We start from the raw sequence: 14,002 nt of genomic DNA, 5'->3' as shown, positions 1-14,002 counted from the left end.
TCATCAGTATGCTCCTTGAACCCTGTCATTACAAGGCTCCATGCATTTTTCATCAAAATTATCCATTCCCTTTTCATCACAATGCTCCAAGATCCCTGTAATCACAATGCTCCATGTCCTTGTCATCACAAAGCTCCATGATGCATGTCTTCCGAATGCTCCATTGCCTTCTCATCACAATGCTCCATGCCCTTGTAATCACATTACTTCAAAACCCCTGAAATCTCAATGGTCCATGCACCTTTTCATCAGAATGCTCTATGCCCTTGTCATCACAATGCTCCATGACCCTTGTCATCGCAATGTTCCAAGGCCTTGTCATCAAAATGCCCCATTACCTTTGTCATCACAATCCTCCATGACACTTGGTATCACAATGCTCCATGCCATTGTCATCCCAATGGACAATGACATATATCATCACAATGCTCCCTGACACCTGTCTTCACAATACTCCATGACCTTTTCTTCTAATGTTCCATGCCCTTGTCATCACAATGCGCCATGCCCACTGTCATCACAGTAATCCATGAAACATGTCAGACCAATGTTCCATGCCCGTGTCATCACAATGCTCCATGCCCTTGTCATCACAATGCTCCATGACCCCTGTCATCACAATGCTCCTTGACTCCAGTCATCACAATGTTTCATGATCTTTGTCCTCACAATGGTCCATGCCCTCGTCACACAAGGCTCTGTGACCTTTGTCACCACAATGCTCCATGCCCTTCTCATCTCAATGCTCCATGCCCACTGACATCACAATAATCCATGAAACTTGTAAGACCAATGTTCCATTTCCCTGTCATCATATTGCTCCATGCCCTTGTCATCACAATGCTCCATGACCCATGTCATCACAGTGCCCCATGACTCCAGTCATCACAATGATTCATGACCTTTCTCCTCACAATGGTCCATGCCCTCGTCACACAAGGCTCTGTGATCTTTGTCACCACAATGCTCCATGAAGTTTTTATCACAATTCTCTGTGTCCATTGTCATCACAGTGCTCCATGCCTTTGTCAGCACAATGCTCCATGAAACTTGTCATCAAAATGCTCCATGCGCTTGTCAGCACAATGCTCCATGACACATGTCATCACAATGTGCCATGCTCTTTTCATCACAATGCTCCACATCCTTTTCATCGCTATGCTCCATAAAACTTGTCATCACAATGCTCCATGAACTTCTCATCAAAATGCTCTCTCAACACATATATCACAATGTTCCATCAATAGTCATCACAATACTCCCTCACCTCTGTCATCACACTTTTACATGATGACTGTCATCACAGTGCTACATGCCCTTATCATCACAATGCTCCATGACCCCTGACATCACAATGTTTCATAGCACCTGTCACAAAATGCTCCATGACACATTTCACCACAATGCTTCATGACCCCTGACATCACAATGTTCCATAACCCCTGTCATCAAAATATTCCATGACCCTTTTATTCAAATCGTTCCATGTCCCTGTCATCACAGTGCTCCCTGCCATTCTCATCACAATGCACCACGCGCTTGTCATCAAAATGCCCCATGACATTTTTCATAAGAAACCTCCATGACCCTTGAATCACAATGCTCCATGCCATTGTCATCACAATGCTCAATGAAATCTCTCATCACATTGCTCCATGCTCTTGTCATCACAATGCTCCATTACACCTGTCATAACGATGCTCCATGAACCCTGCCATCACAATGTTCCACGGCCTTGTCATCACAAGGCTCCATGGCCCTTTTCATCACAATGCTCCAAGACCTCTGTAATCACAATTCTCCATGCCACTTTTCATCTGAATGCGCCATGAACACTGTCATCACAATGCACCATGCACATCATCATAATGATTCATGCTATTGTCATCACAATGAAATCAAATTGCTCCATGTCCTCTGTCACCACAATGCTCCAAACCCTTCTGATCACAATGTTCCATAACACATGTCATCACATGCCCCATGACGCTCGTCATCACAATTACGCAAGATTTTCTCATTACAATGCTCCATGACCTTTGTCACCACAATGCTCAATACAATTGGCATCACAATGCTCGCTGACACTTGTCATCAGTATGCTCCTTGAACACTGTCATGACAAGGCTCCATGCCTTTTTCATCACAATGATCCATTCCCTTTTCATCACAAAGCTCCAAGACCCCTGTTATCACAATGCTCCGTGACCCCAGTCATCACAATGCTTCATGATATTTGTCATCACAATGGTCCCTGACCTTGTCACACAAAGCTCTGTGACCTTTGTCACCACAATGCTCCATGAAATTTTTATCTCAATGCTCTGTGACCCTTGTCATCACAAAGCTCCATGCCTTTGTCAGCACAATGCTCCATGACCCTTGTCATCACAATGCTCGATGCGCGTGTCAGCACCATGCTCCATAACCCATGTCATCACAATGCACCATGCACTTGTCATCACAGTGCTCCTCATCCTTGTCATCAAAATGCTCCATAATCTTGTCATCACAATGCTCCATACACTTCTCCTCAAAATGCCTTCTCACCACTGATATCACAATGTTCCATCACTAGTCATCACAATACTCCCTCACCCCTGTCATCACAATATTCCATGACCCCTGTAATCAAATTTCTCCAAGCCCTTGTCGTCAGAAAGCTCCATGACGCATGTCATCAAAATGCTCCATGGCCTTCTCAGCACAATGCTCCAACACCCCTGTAATCACAATGCTCCATGCCACTTTTCATCTCAATGTTCCATTAACCCAGTCATCACAATGCACCGTGCCCATCACCATAATATTTCATGGTATTGTCATCACAATGAAATCAAAATGCTCAATGACCTCTGTCATCACAATGCATCAAACCCTTCTGATCACAATGTTCCATACCACTTGTCATCAAAATGCCCTATGACGCTGGTCATCACAATTATCCACGGTCTTCTCATCACAATGCTCCGTGATCTTTGTCATCACAATGCTCAATACACTTATCATCACAATGCTCCCTGACAGTTGTCATCAGTATGCTCCTTGAACACTGTCATGACAAGGCTCCATGCATTTTTCATCACAATGATCCATTCCCTTTTCATCACAATGCTACAAGACCCCTGTAATGACAATGCTCCATGTCCTTGTCATCACCAAACTCCATGAGGCATGTCATCAAAATGCTCCATTGCATTCTCATCACAATGCTCCATGCCCTTGTCATCACATTGCTTCAAAACCCCTGTAATCTCAATGCTCCATGCACCTTTTCATCAGAATGCTCCATGGCCCTTTTCATCAAAATGCTCCATTACCCCTGACATCACAAGGTTCCATAACCCCTCTCATCAAATTGTTCCATGACACTTTTCATCAATTTGCTCCATGACCATGTCATCACAATCCTCCCTGCCCTTATCATCACAATGCACCACGACCTTGTCATCAAAATGCTCCATGACCTTTGTCATCACATTGCTCCATGACCCTTGGCATCACAGTGCTCCATGCCATTTCATCACAATGCTACATGAAACCTCTCATCACATTGCTCCATGCCCTTGTAACCACAATGATTCATGATGCTTGTCATCACAATGCTCGATACCCTTCTCATCACAATGCTCCATGCCCTTGTCATTACAATCCTCCATAACACATGTATCACAGTGTTCCGTGCCCTAGTCATCACAATGTTCCATGCCAAATCTCATCAGAATAATCCATGAAATTTTCAGACCAATGTTCCATGCCCTTGTCATCACAATGCTCCAAGACCCCTGTAATCACAATGCTCCATGCCCCTATTCATCAGAATGCTCCATGAGACTTGTCATCACAAGGCTCCATGGTCTTCTCATCACACTGCTCCAGGACCTTGTCATCACAATGCTCCATTCCCTTGTCATCACAATGCTCCTTGACCACTCTCATCACAATACTCCATGAACATTTTCAGGCCAATGCTCCATGACCTTCTCATCACAATGCTCCATGAACCCTCTCATCACAATGCTCCATGACACCTGTCATCACAATGCTCCATGCCCCTTGTCATTACAGTGATCCATGACTCTCTTCATCATAAATATCCATGGTCTTTTCATCACAATGCTCCACGGTCTTGCTATCACAATTCTCCATGCCCTGTTCATCACAAAGCTCCATGTCCCATGTCATTACAATTCTCCACGTCCTTGTCATCACAATGCTTCGTGACACTTCTCATCACAATGTTACATGATCTTGTCATCACAATTCTCCATGCACTTGTCATCGCAATGCTCTATGACCTCTGTCATAGCAAGCTCCATGTGGTTGTCATCACAATGCTTCACGACGTTGTCATCAAAATTATCAATGGCCCTTGTCATCAGAATGCTCCATTCCCTTGTCATCACAATGCTCCATCACCCTTGTCATCACAATGTTCCAAGCCCTTGTCATCAAAATGCGCCATTACCTTTGTCATCACAATCCTCCATGACACTTGGTATCACAATGCTCCATGCCATTGTCATCACAATGGACAATGACATATGTCATCACAATGCTCCCTGACACCTGTCTTCACAATACTCCATGACCTTGTCATCACAATGTTCCATGACCTTGTCATCACAATGCGCCATACCCACTCTAATCAAAATATTCCATAAATCTTGCCAGACCAATTCTCCATGACCCCTGTCATCACAATGCTCCGTGACTCCAGTCATCACAATGCTTCATGACCTTTGTCTTCACAATAGTCCATGACCTCGTCACACAAAGCTCTGTGTCCTTTGTCACCACAATGCTCCATGAAATTTTTATCACAATGCTCTATGATCCTTGTCATCACAAAGCTCAATGCCTTTGTCAGCACAAGGCTCCTTGACACTTGTCATCACAATGCTCGATGCACGTGTCAACACAATGCTCCATAACCCATGTCATCACAATAATCCATGCACTTCTCCTCAAAATGCTTTCTCACCACTGAAATCACAATGTTCCATCACTAGTCATCACAATACTCCCTCACCCCTGTCATCACAATATTCCATGACCTCTGTAATCAAATTTCTCCATGCCCTTGTCGTCACAAAGCTCCATGACGTATGTCATCAAAATGCTCCATGGCCTTCTTATCACAATGCTCCATGCCCTTGTCATCACAATGCTCCAACACCCCTGTAATCACAATGCTCCATGCCCCTTTTCATTTCAGTGCTCCATGAACCCTGTCATCACAATACACCGTGGCCATCACCATAATATTTCATGGTATTGTCATCACAATGAAATCAAAATGCTCAATGACCTCTGTCATCACAATGCACCAAATTCTTTTGATCAAAATGTTCCATAATACTTGTCATCACAATGCCCCATGACGCTGGTCATCACAATTATCCATGGTCTTCTCATCACAATGCTCCATGATCTTTGTCATCACAATGCTCAATACACTTATCATCACAATGCTGCCTGACAGTTGTCATCAGTATGCTCCTTGAACCCTGTCATGACAAGGCTCCATGCATTTTTCATCACAATGATCCATTCCCTTTTCATCACAATGCTCCAAGACCCCTGTAATCACAATGCTCCATGTCCTTGTCATCACAAAGCTCCATGACGCATGTCATCAGAATGCTCCATTGCCTTCTCATCACAATGCTCCATGCCCTTGTCATCACATTGCTTCAAAACCCCATGTAATCTCAATGCTCCATGCACCTTTTCATCAGAATGCTCCATGCCCTTGTCATCACAATGCTCCATGACTATTGTCATCGCAATGTTCCAAGCCCTTGTCATCAAAATGCTCCATTACGTTTGTCAGCAAAATCCTCCAGGTCACTATGTATCACAATGCTCCATGCCATTGTCATCACAATGGACAATGACATATGTCATCACAATGCTCCCTGACACCTGTCTTCACAATACTCCATGCCCTTGTCATCAAAATGTTCCATGCCCTTGTCGTCACAGTGCGCCATGCCCACTGTCATCACAATAATCCATGAAACATGTCAGACCAATGTTCCATGCCCCTGTCATCACAATGCTCCATGCCCTTTTCATCACAATGCTCCATGACCCCTGTTATCACAATGCTCAGAGACTCCAGTCGTCACAATGCTTCTTGACCTTTGTCCTCACAATGGTCCATGCCCTCGTCACACAAGGTTCTGTGACCTTTGTCACCACAATGCTCCATGCCCTTGTCATCTCAATTCTCCATGCCCACTGTCATCACAATAATCCATGAAGCTTGTCAGACCCATGTCCCATTCCCCTCTCATCACATTGCTCCATGCCCTTGTCATCACAATGTTCCATGACCTCTGTCATCACAATTCTCCGTGACTCCAGTCATCACAATGATTCATGACCTTTCTCATCACAATGGTCCATGTCCTCGTCACACATGTCTCTGTGATCTTTGGAACCACAATGCTCCATGAAATTTTCATCAAAATTCTCTGTGTCCCTTGTCATCACAGTGCTCCATGCCCTTGTCATCTCAGTGCTCCATGCCCACTGTCATCACAATAATCCATGAAACTTGTTAGACCAATGTTCCATGACCCTGTCATCACATTGCTCCATGCCCTTGTCATCACAATGCTCCATGACCCCTGTCATCTCAATGCTCCGTGACTCCAGTGATCACAGTGATTCATGACCTTTCTCATCACAATGGTCCATGCCCTGGTCACACAAGGCTCTGTGATCTGTGTCACCACAACTCTCCATGAAATTTTCATCACAATGCTCTGTGTCCCTTGTCATCACAATGCTCCATGCCTTTGTCAGCGCAATGCTCCATGACACTTGTCATCAAAATGCTCCATGCGCTTGTCAGCACAATGCTCCATGACACATGTCATCACAATGAGCCATGCTCTTTTCAAAACAATGCTCCACATCCTTTTCATCGCTATGCTCCATAAAACTTGTCATCACAATGCTCCATGCACTTCTCATCAAAATGCTCTCTCACCACATATATCACAATGTTCCATCACTAGTCATCACAATACTCGCTCACCCCTGTCATCACAATGTTCCATGACCACTGTCATCACAGTGCTACATGCCCTTATCATCACAATGCTCCTTGACCCCTGACATCACAATGTTCCATAAATACTGTCATCAAAATATTCCATGACACTTTCATTCAAATTGCACCATGACCCTGTCATCACAATGCTCCCTGCCCTTCTCATCACAATGCACCATGCCCTTGTCATCAAAATGCCCCATGACATTTGTCATCACAAAGCTCCATGACCCTTGGCATCACAATGCTCCATGCCATTGCCATCACAATGCTCAATGAAATCTCTCATCACATTGCTCCATGCCCTTGTCATCACAATGCTCCATTACACCTGTCATAACAATGCTCCATGACCCCTGCCATCACACTGTTCCACGGCCTTGTCATCACAAGGCTCCATGACCATTTTCATCACAATGTTCCAAGACCTCTGTAATCACAATTCTCCATGCCAATTTTCATCTCAATGCTCCATGAACTCTGTCATCACAATGCACCATGCCCATCATCATAATGATTCATGCTATTGTCATCACAATGAAATCAAAATGCTCCATGTCCTCTGTCATCACAATGCTCCAAACCCTTCTGATCACAGTGTTCCATAACACTTGTCATCACATGCCCTATGACGCTTGTCATCACAATTATGCAAGGTCTTCTCATCACAATGCTCCATGACCTTTGTCACCACAATGCTCAATACACTTGGCATCACAATGCTCGCTGACACTTGTCATCAGTATGCTCCTTGAACACTCTCATGACAAGGCTCCATGCCTTTTTCATCACAATGATCCATTCCCTTTTCATCACAATGCTCCAAGACCCCTGTTATCACAATGCTCCGTGCCTCCAGTCATCACAATGCTTCATGGCATTTGTCATCACAATGGTCCATGACCTCGTCACCCAAAGCTCTGTGACCTTTGTCACCACAATTCTCCATGAAATTTTTATCTCAATGCTCTGTGACCCTTGTCATCACAAAGCTCCATGCCTTTGTCAGCACAATGCTCCATGACCCTTGTCATCACAGTGCTCGATGCGCATGTCAGCACAATGCTCCCTAACCCATGTCATCACAATGCACCACGCACTTGTCAACACAATGCTCCTCATCCTTGTCATCAAAATGCTCCATAAACCTTGTCATCACAATGCTCCATGCACTTCTCCTCAAAATGCCGTCTCACCAGTGATATCACAATGTTCCATCACTAGTCATCACAATACTCCCTCACACTTATCATCACAATATTCCATGACCCCTGTAATCACAATTCTGCATGCCCTTGTCATCACAAAGCTTCATGATGCATGTCATCAGAATGCTCCATGGCCTTCTCATCACAATGCTCCATGCCCTTGTAATCACAATGCTCCAACACCCCTGTAATCACAATGCTCCATGCCCCTTTTCATTTCAATGCTCCATGAACCCTGTCATCACAATACACCGTGCCCATCACCATAATATTTCATGGTATTGTCATCACAATGAAATCAAAATGCTCAATGACCTCTGTCATCACAATGCACCAAACTCTTTTGATCACAATGTTCCATAATACTTGTAATCACAATGCCCCATGACGCTGGTCATCACAATTATCCATGGTCTTCTCATCACAATGCTCCATGATCTTTGTCATCACAATGCTCAATACACTTATCATCACAATGCTCCCTGACAGTTGTCATCAGTATGCTCCTTGAACCCTGTCATGACAAGGCTCCATGCATTTTTCATCACAATGATCCATTCCCTTTTCATCACAATGCTCCAAGACCCCTGTAATCACAATGCTCCATGTCCTTGTCATCACAAAGCTCCATGACGCATGTCATCAGAATGCTCCATTGCCTTCTCATCACAATGCTCCATGCCCTTGTCATCACATTGCTTCAAAACCCCATGTAATCTCAATGCTCCATGCACCTATTCATCAGAATGCTCCATGCCCTTGTCATCACAATGCTCCATGACTATTGTCATCGCGATGTTCCAAGCCCTTGTCATCAAAATGCTCCATTACGTTTGTCAGCAAAATCCTCCAGGTCACTATGTATCACAATGCTCCATGCCATTGTCATCACAATGGACAATGACATATGTCATCACAATGCTCCCTGACACCTGTCTTCACAATACTCCATGCCCTTGTCATCAAAATGTTCCATGCCCTTGTCGTCACAGTGCGCCATGCCCACTGTCATCACAATAATCCATGAAACATGTCAGACCAATGTTCCATGCCCCTGTCATCACAATGCTCCATGCCCTTTTCATCACAATGCTCCATGACCCCTGTTATCACAATGCTCAGAGACTCCAGTCGTCACAATGCTTCTTGACCTTTGTCCTCACAATGGTCCATGCCCTCGTCACACAAGGTTCTGTGACCTTTGTCACCACAATGCTCCATGCCCTTGTCATCTCAATTCTCCATGCCCACTGTCATCACAATAATCCATGAAGCTTGTCAGACCCATGTTCCATTCCCCTCTCATCACATTGCTCCATGCCCTTGTCATCACAATGTTCCATGACCCCTGTCATCACAATTCTCCGTGACTCCAGTCATCACAATGATTCATGACCTTTCTCATCACAATGGTCCATGTCCTCGTCACACATGTCTCTGTGATCTTTGTGACCACAATGCTCCATGAAATTTTCATCAAAATGCTCTGTGTCCCTTGTCATCACAGTGCTCCATGCCCTTGTCATCTCAGTGCTCCATGCCCACTGTCATCACAATAATCCATGAAACTTGTTAGACCAATGTTCCATGACCCTGTCATCACATTGCTCCATGCCCTTGTCATCACAATGCTCCATGACCCCTGTCATCTCAATGCTCCGTGACTCCAGTGATCACAGTGATTCATGACCTTTCTCATCACAATGGTCCATGCCCTGGTCACACAAGGCTCTGTGATCTGTGTCACCACAACTCTCCATGAAATTTTCATCACAATGCTCTGTGTCCCTTGTCATCACAATGCTCCATGCCTTTGTCAGCGCAATGCTCCATGACACTTGTCATCAAAATGCTCCATGCGCTTGTCAGCACAATGCTCCATGACACATGTCATCACAATGAGCCATGCTCTTTTCAAAACAATGCTCCACATCCTTTTCATCGCTATGCTCCATAAAACTTGTCATCACAATGCTCCATGCACTTCTCATCAAAATGCTCTCTCACCACATATATCACAATGTTCCATCACTAGTCATCACAATACTCGCTCACGCCTGTCATCACAATGTTCCATGACCACTGTCATCACAGTGCTACATGCCCTTATCATCACAATGTTCCATGACCCCTGACATCACAATGTTCCATAAACACTGTCATCAAAATATTCCATGACACTTTCATTCAAATTGCACCATGACCCTGTCATCACAATGCTCCCTGCCCTTCTCATCACAATGCACCATGCCCTTGTCATCAAAATGCCCCATGACATTTGTCATCACAAAGCTCCATGACCCTAGGCATCACAATGCTCCATGCCATTGCCATCACAATGCTCAATGAAATCTCTCATCACATTGCTCCATGCCCTTGTCATCACAATGCTCCATTACACCTGTCATAACAATGCTCCATGACCCCTGCCATCACACTGTTCCACGGCCTTGTCATCACAAGGCTCCATGACCCTTTTCATCACAATGCTCCAAGACCTCTGTAATCACAATTCTCCATGCCAATTTTCATCTCAATGCTCCATGAACTCTGTCATCACAATGCACCATGCCCATCATCATAATGATTCATGCTATTGTCATCACAATGAAATCAAAATGCTCCATGTCCTCTGTCATCACAATGCTCCAAACCCTTCTGATCACAGTGTTCCATAACACTTGTCATCACATGCCCTATGACGCTCGTCATCACAATTATGCAAGGTCTTCTCATCACAATGCTCCATGACCTTTGTCACCACAATGCTCAATACACTTGGCATCACAATGCTCGCTGACACTTGTCATCAGTATGCTCCTTGAACACTCTCATGACAAGGCTCCATGCCTTTTTCATCACAATGATCCATTCCCTTTTCATCACAATGCTCCAAGACCCCTGTTATCACAATGCTCCGTGCCTCCAGTCATCACAATGCTTCATGACATTTGTCATCACAATGGTCCATGACCTCGTCACCCAAAGCTCTGTGACCTTTGTCACCACAATGCTCCATGAAATTTTTATCTCAATGCTCCATGACCCTTGTTATCACAATGCTCGATGCGCATGTCAGCACAATGCTCCATAACCCATGTCATAACAATGCACCACGCAATTGTCAACACAATGCTCCTCATCCTTGTCATCAAAATGCTCCATAAACCTTGTCATCACAATGCTCCATGCACTTCTCCTCAAAATGCCGTCTCACCAGTGATATCACAATGTTCCATCACTAGTCATCAAAATACTCCCCCACACTTATCATCACAATACTCCATGATCCCTGTAATCACAATTCTCCATGCCCTTGTCATCACAAAGCTCCATGACGCATGTCATCAGAATGCTCCATGGCCTTCTCATCAGAATGCTCCATGCACTTGTCATCACATTGCTCCAACACCCCTGTAATCACAATGTTCCAGGCCCTTGTCATCACAATGCTCCAACACCCCTGTAATCACAATGCTCCTTGCCCCTTTTCATCTCAATGCTCCATGAAACCTGTCATCACAATGCACCGTGCCCTTCACCATAATATTTCATGCTATTGTCATCACAATGAAATCAAAATGCTCAATGACCTCTGTCATCACAATGCACCAATCCCGTCTGATCACAATGTTCCATAACACTTGTCATCACAATGCCCCATGACGCTGGTCATCACAATTATCCATGGTCTTCTCATCACAATGATCCATGATCTTTGTCATCACAATGCTCAATACACTTATCATCACAATGCTCCCTGACAGTTGTCATCAGTATGCTCCTTGAAGCCTGTCATGAAAAGGCTCCTGCATTTTTCATCACAATGATCCATTCCATTTTCATCACAATGCTCCAAGAACCCTGTAATCACAATGCTCCATGTCCTTGTCATCACAAAGCTACATGACGCATGTCATCAGAATGCTCCATGGCCTTCTCATCACAGTGCTCCATGACCCTTGTCATCACAATGCTCCTTTACCCCTGTCATCACAATACTCCATGCACATTTTCAGCCCAATGCTCCATGACCTTCCAATCACAATGCTCCATGACCCTTGTCAGCACATTGCTCCATGACCCCTCTCATCAGAATGCTCCATGTCCCATGTCATCAAAATTCTCCACGTCTTTGTCATCACAATGCACCATGACACTTCTTATCACAATGTTACATGATCTTGTCATCACAATTCTCCATGAACTTGTCACTGCAATGCTCTATGACCCCTCTTATAGCAAGCTCTATGCGTTTGTCATCACAATGCTTTACGACGTTGTCATCAAAATTCTCAATGGCCCTTGTCATCACAATGCTCCATGCCCTTGTCATCACAATGCTCCATGACCATAGTCATCACAATGTCCCAAGCCCTTGTCATCAAAATGCTCCATTACTTTTGTCATCTCAATCCTCCATGACACTTGGTATCACAATGCTCCATGCCATTGTCATCACAATGGACAATGACATATGTCATCACAATGCTCCCTGACACCTGTCTTCACAATACTCCATGACCTTGTCATCACCATGTTCCATGCCATTGTCATCACAATGCGCCATGCCAATTGTCATCACAATAATCCATGAAACTTTTCAGACCAATGTTCCATGCCCCTGTCATCACAATGCTCCATGCCCTTCTCATCACAATGCTCCATGACCCTTGTCATCACAATGCTCCGTGACTTCAGTCATCACAATGCTTCATGACCTTTGTCATCACAATGGTCCATGCCTTCGTCACATATGGCACTGTGACCTTTGTCACCACAATTCTCCATGCACTTGTCATCACAAAGCTCCATGACGCATATCATCAGCATGCTCCATTGCCTTCTCATCACAATGCTCCATGCCCTTGTCATCACAATGCTTCAAAACCCCTGTAATCACAATGCTCCATGCACCTTTTCATCAGAATGCTTCATGACCCTGTTCATCAAAATGCTCCATGACCCCTGACATCAAAATGTTCCATAACCCCTGTAATCAAAATGTTCCATGACAGTTTTCATCAATTTGCTCCATGACCCTGTCATCACAATGCTCCGTGCACTTCTCATCACAATGAACCACGATATTGTCATCAAAATGCTCCATGACCTTTGTCATCACAAAGCTCCATGACCCTTTGCATCACAATGCTCCATGCCATTTCATCACAATGCTACATGAAACCTCTCATCCCATTGCTCCATGCTCTTGTCATCAAAATGATCAATGACGTTTGTCATCACAATGCTTGATACTCTTCTCATCACAATGCTCCATGTCCTTTTCATTGCAATCTCCCATGACACATGTATCACAGTGTTCCATGCCCTAGTCATCACAATGCTCCATGCCGAATCTCATCACAATAATCCATGAAATTTTCAGACTAATGTTCCATTCCCTTGTCATCACAATGCTCCATTACCCCTGTCATAACAATGCTCCATGACCCCTGCAATCACAATATTCCACGGCCTTGTCATCCAAGGCTCCATGACCCTGGTCATCACTGTGCTCCAAGACCCCTGTAATCACAATTTTCCATGCCCTTGTCATCAAAAATATTCATGACGCATGTTATCAGAATATTGCATGGCCTTCTCATCACAAAGCTCCATGCCCTTGTCATCACAATGCTCCAAGACCCCTGTGATCACAATGCTCCATGCCCCTTGTCGTTACAGTGCTCCATGACGCTCGTTTTCACAATTATCCGTGATCTTC

Source organism: Hyperoodon ampullatus, assembly GCF_949752795.1.
Source record: "Hyperoodon ampullatus genome assembly, chromosome: X".
Classification (NCBI taxonomy): Eukaryota; Metazoa; Chordata; class Mammalia; order Artiodactyla; family Ziphiidae; genus Hyperoodon; species Hyperoodon ampullatus.
This window is presented reverse-complemented; position numbering follows the sequence as displayed.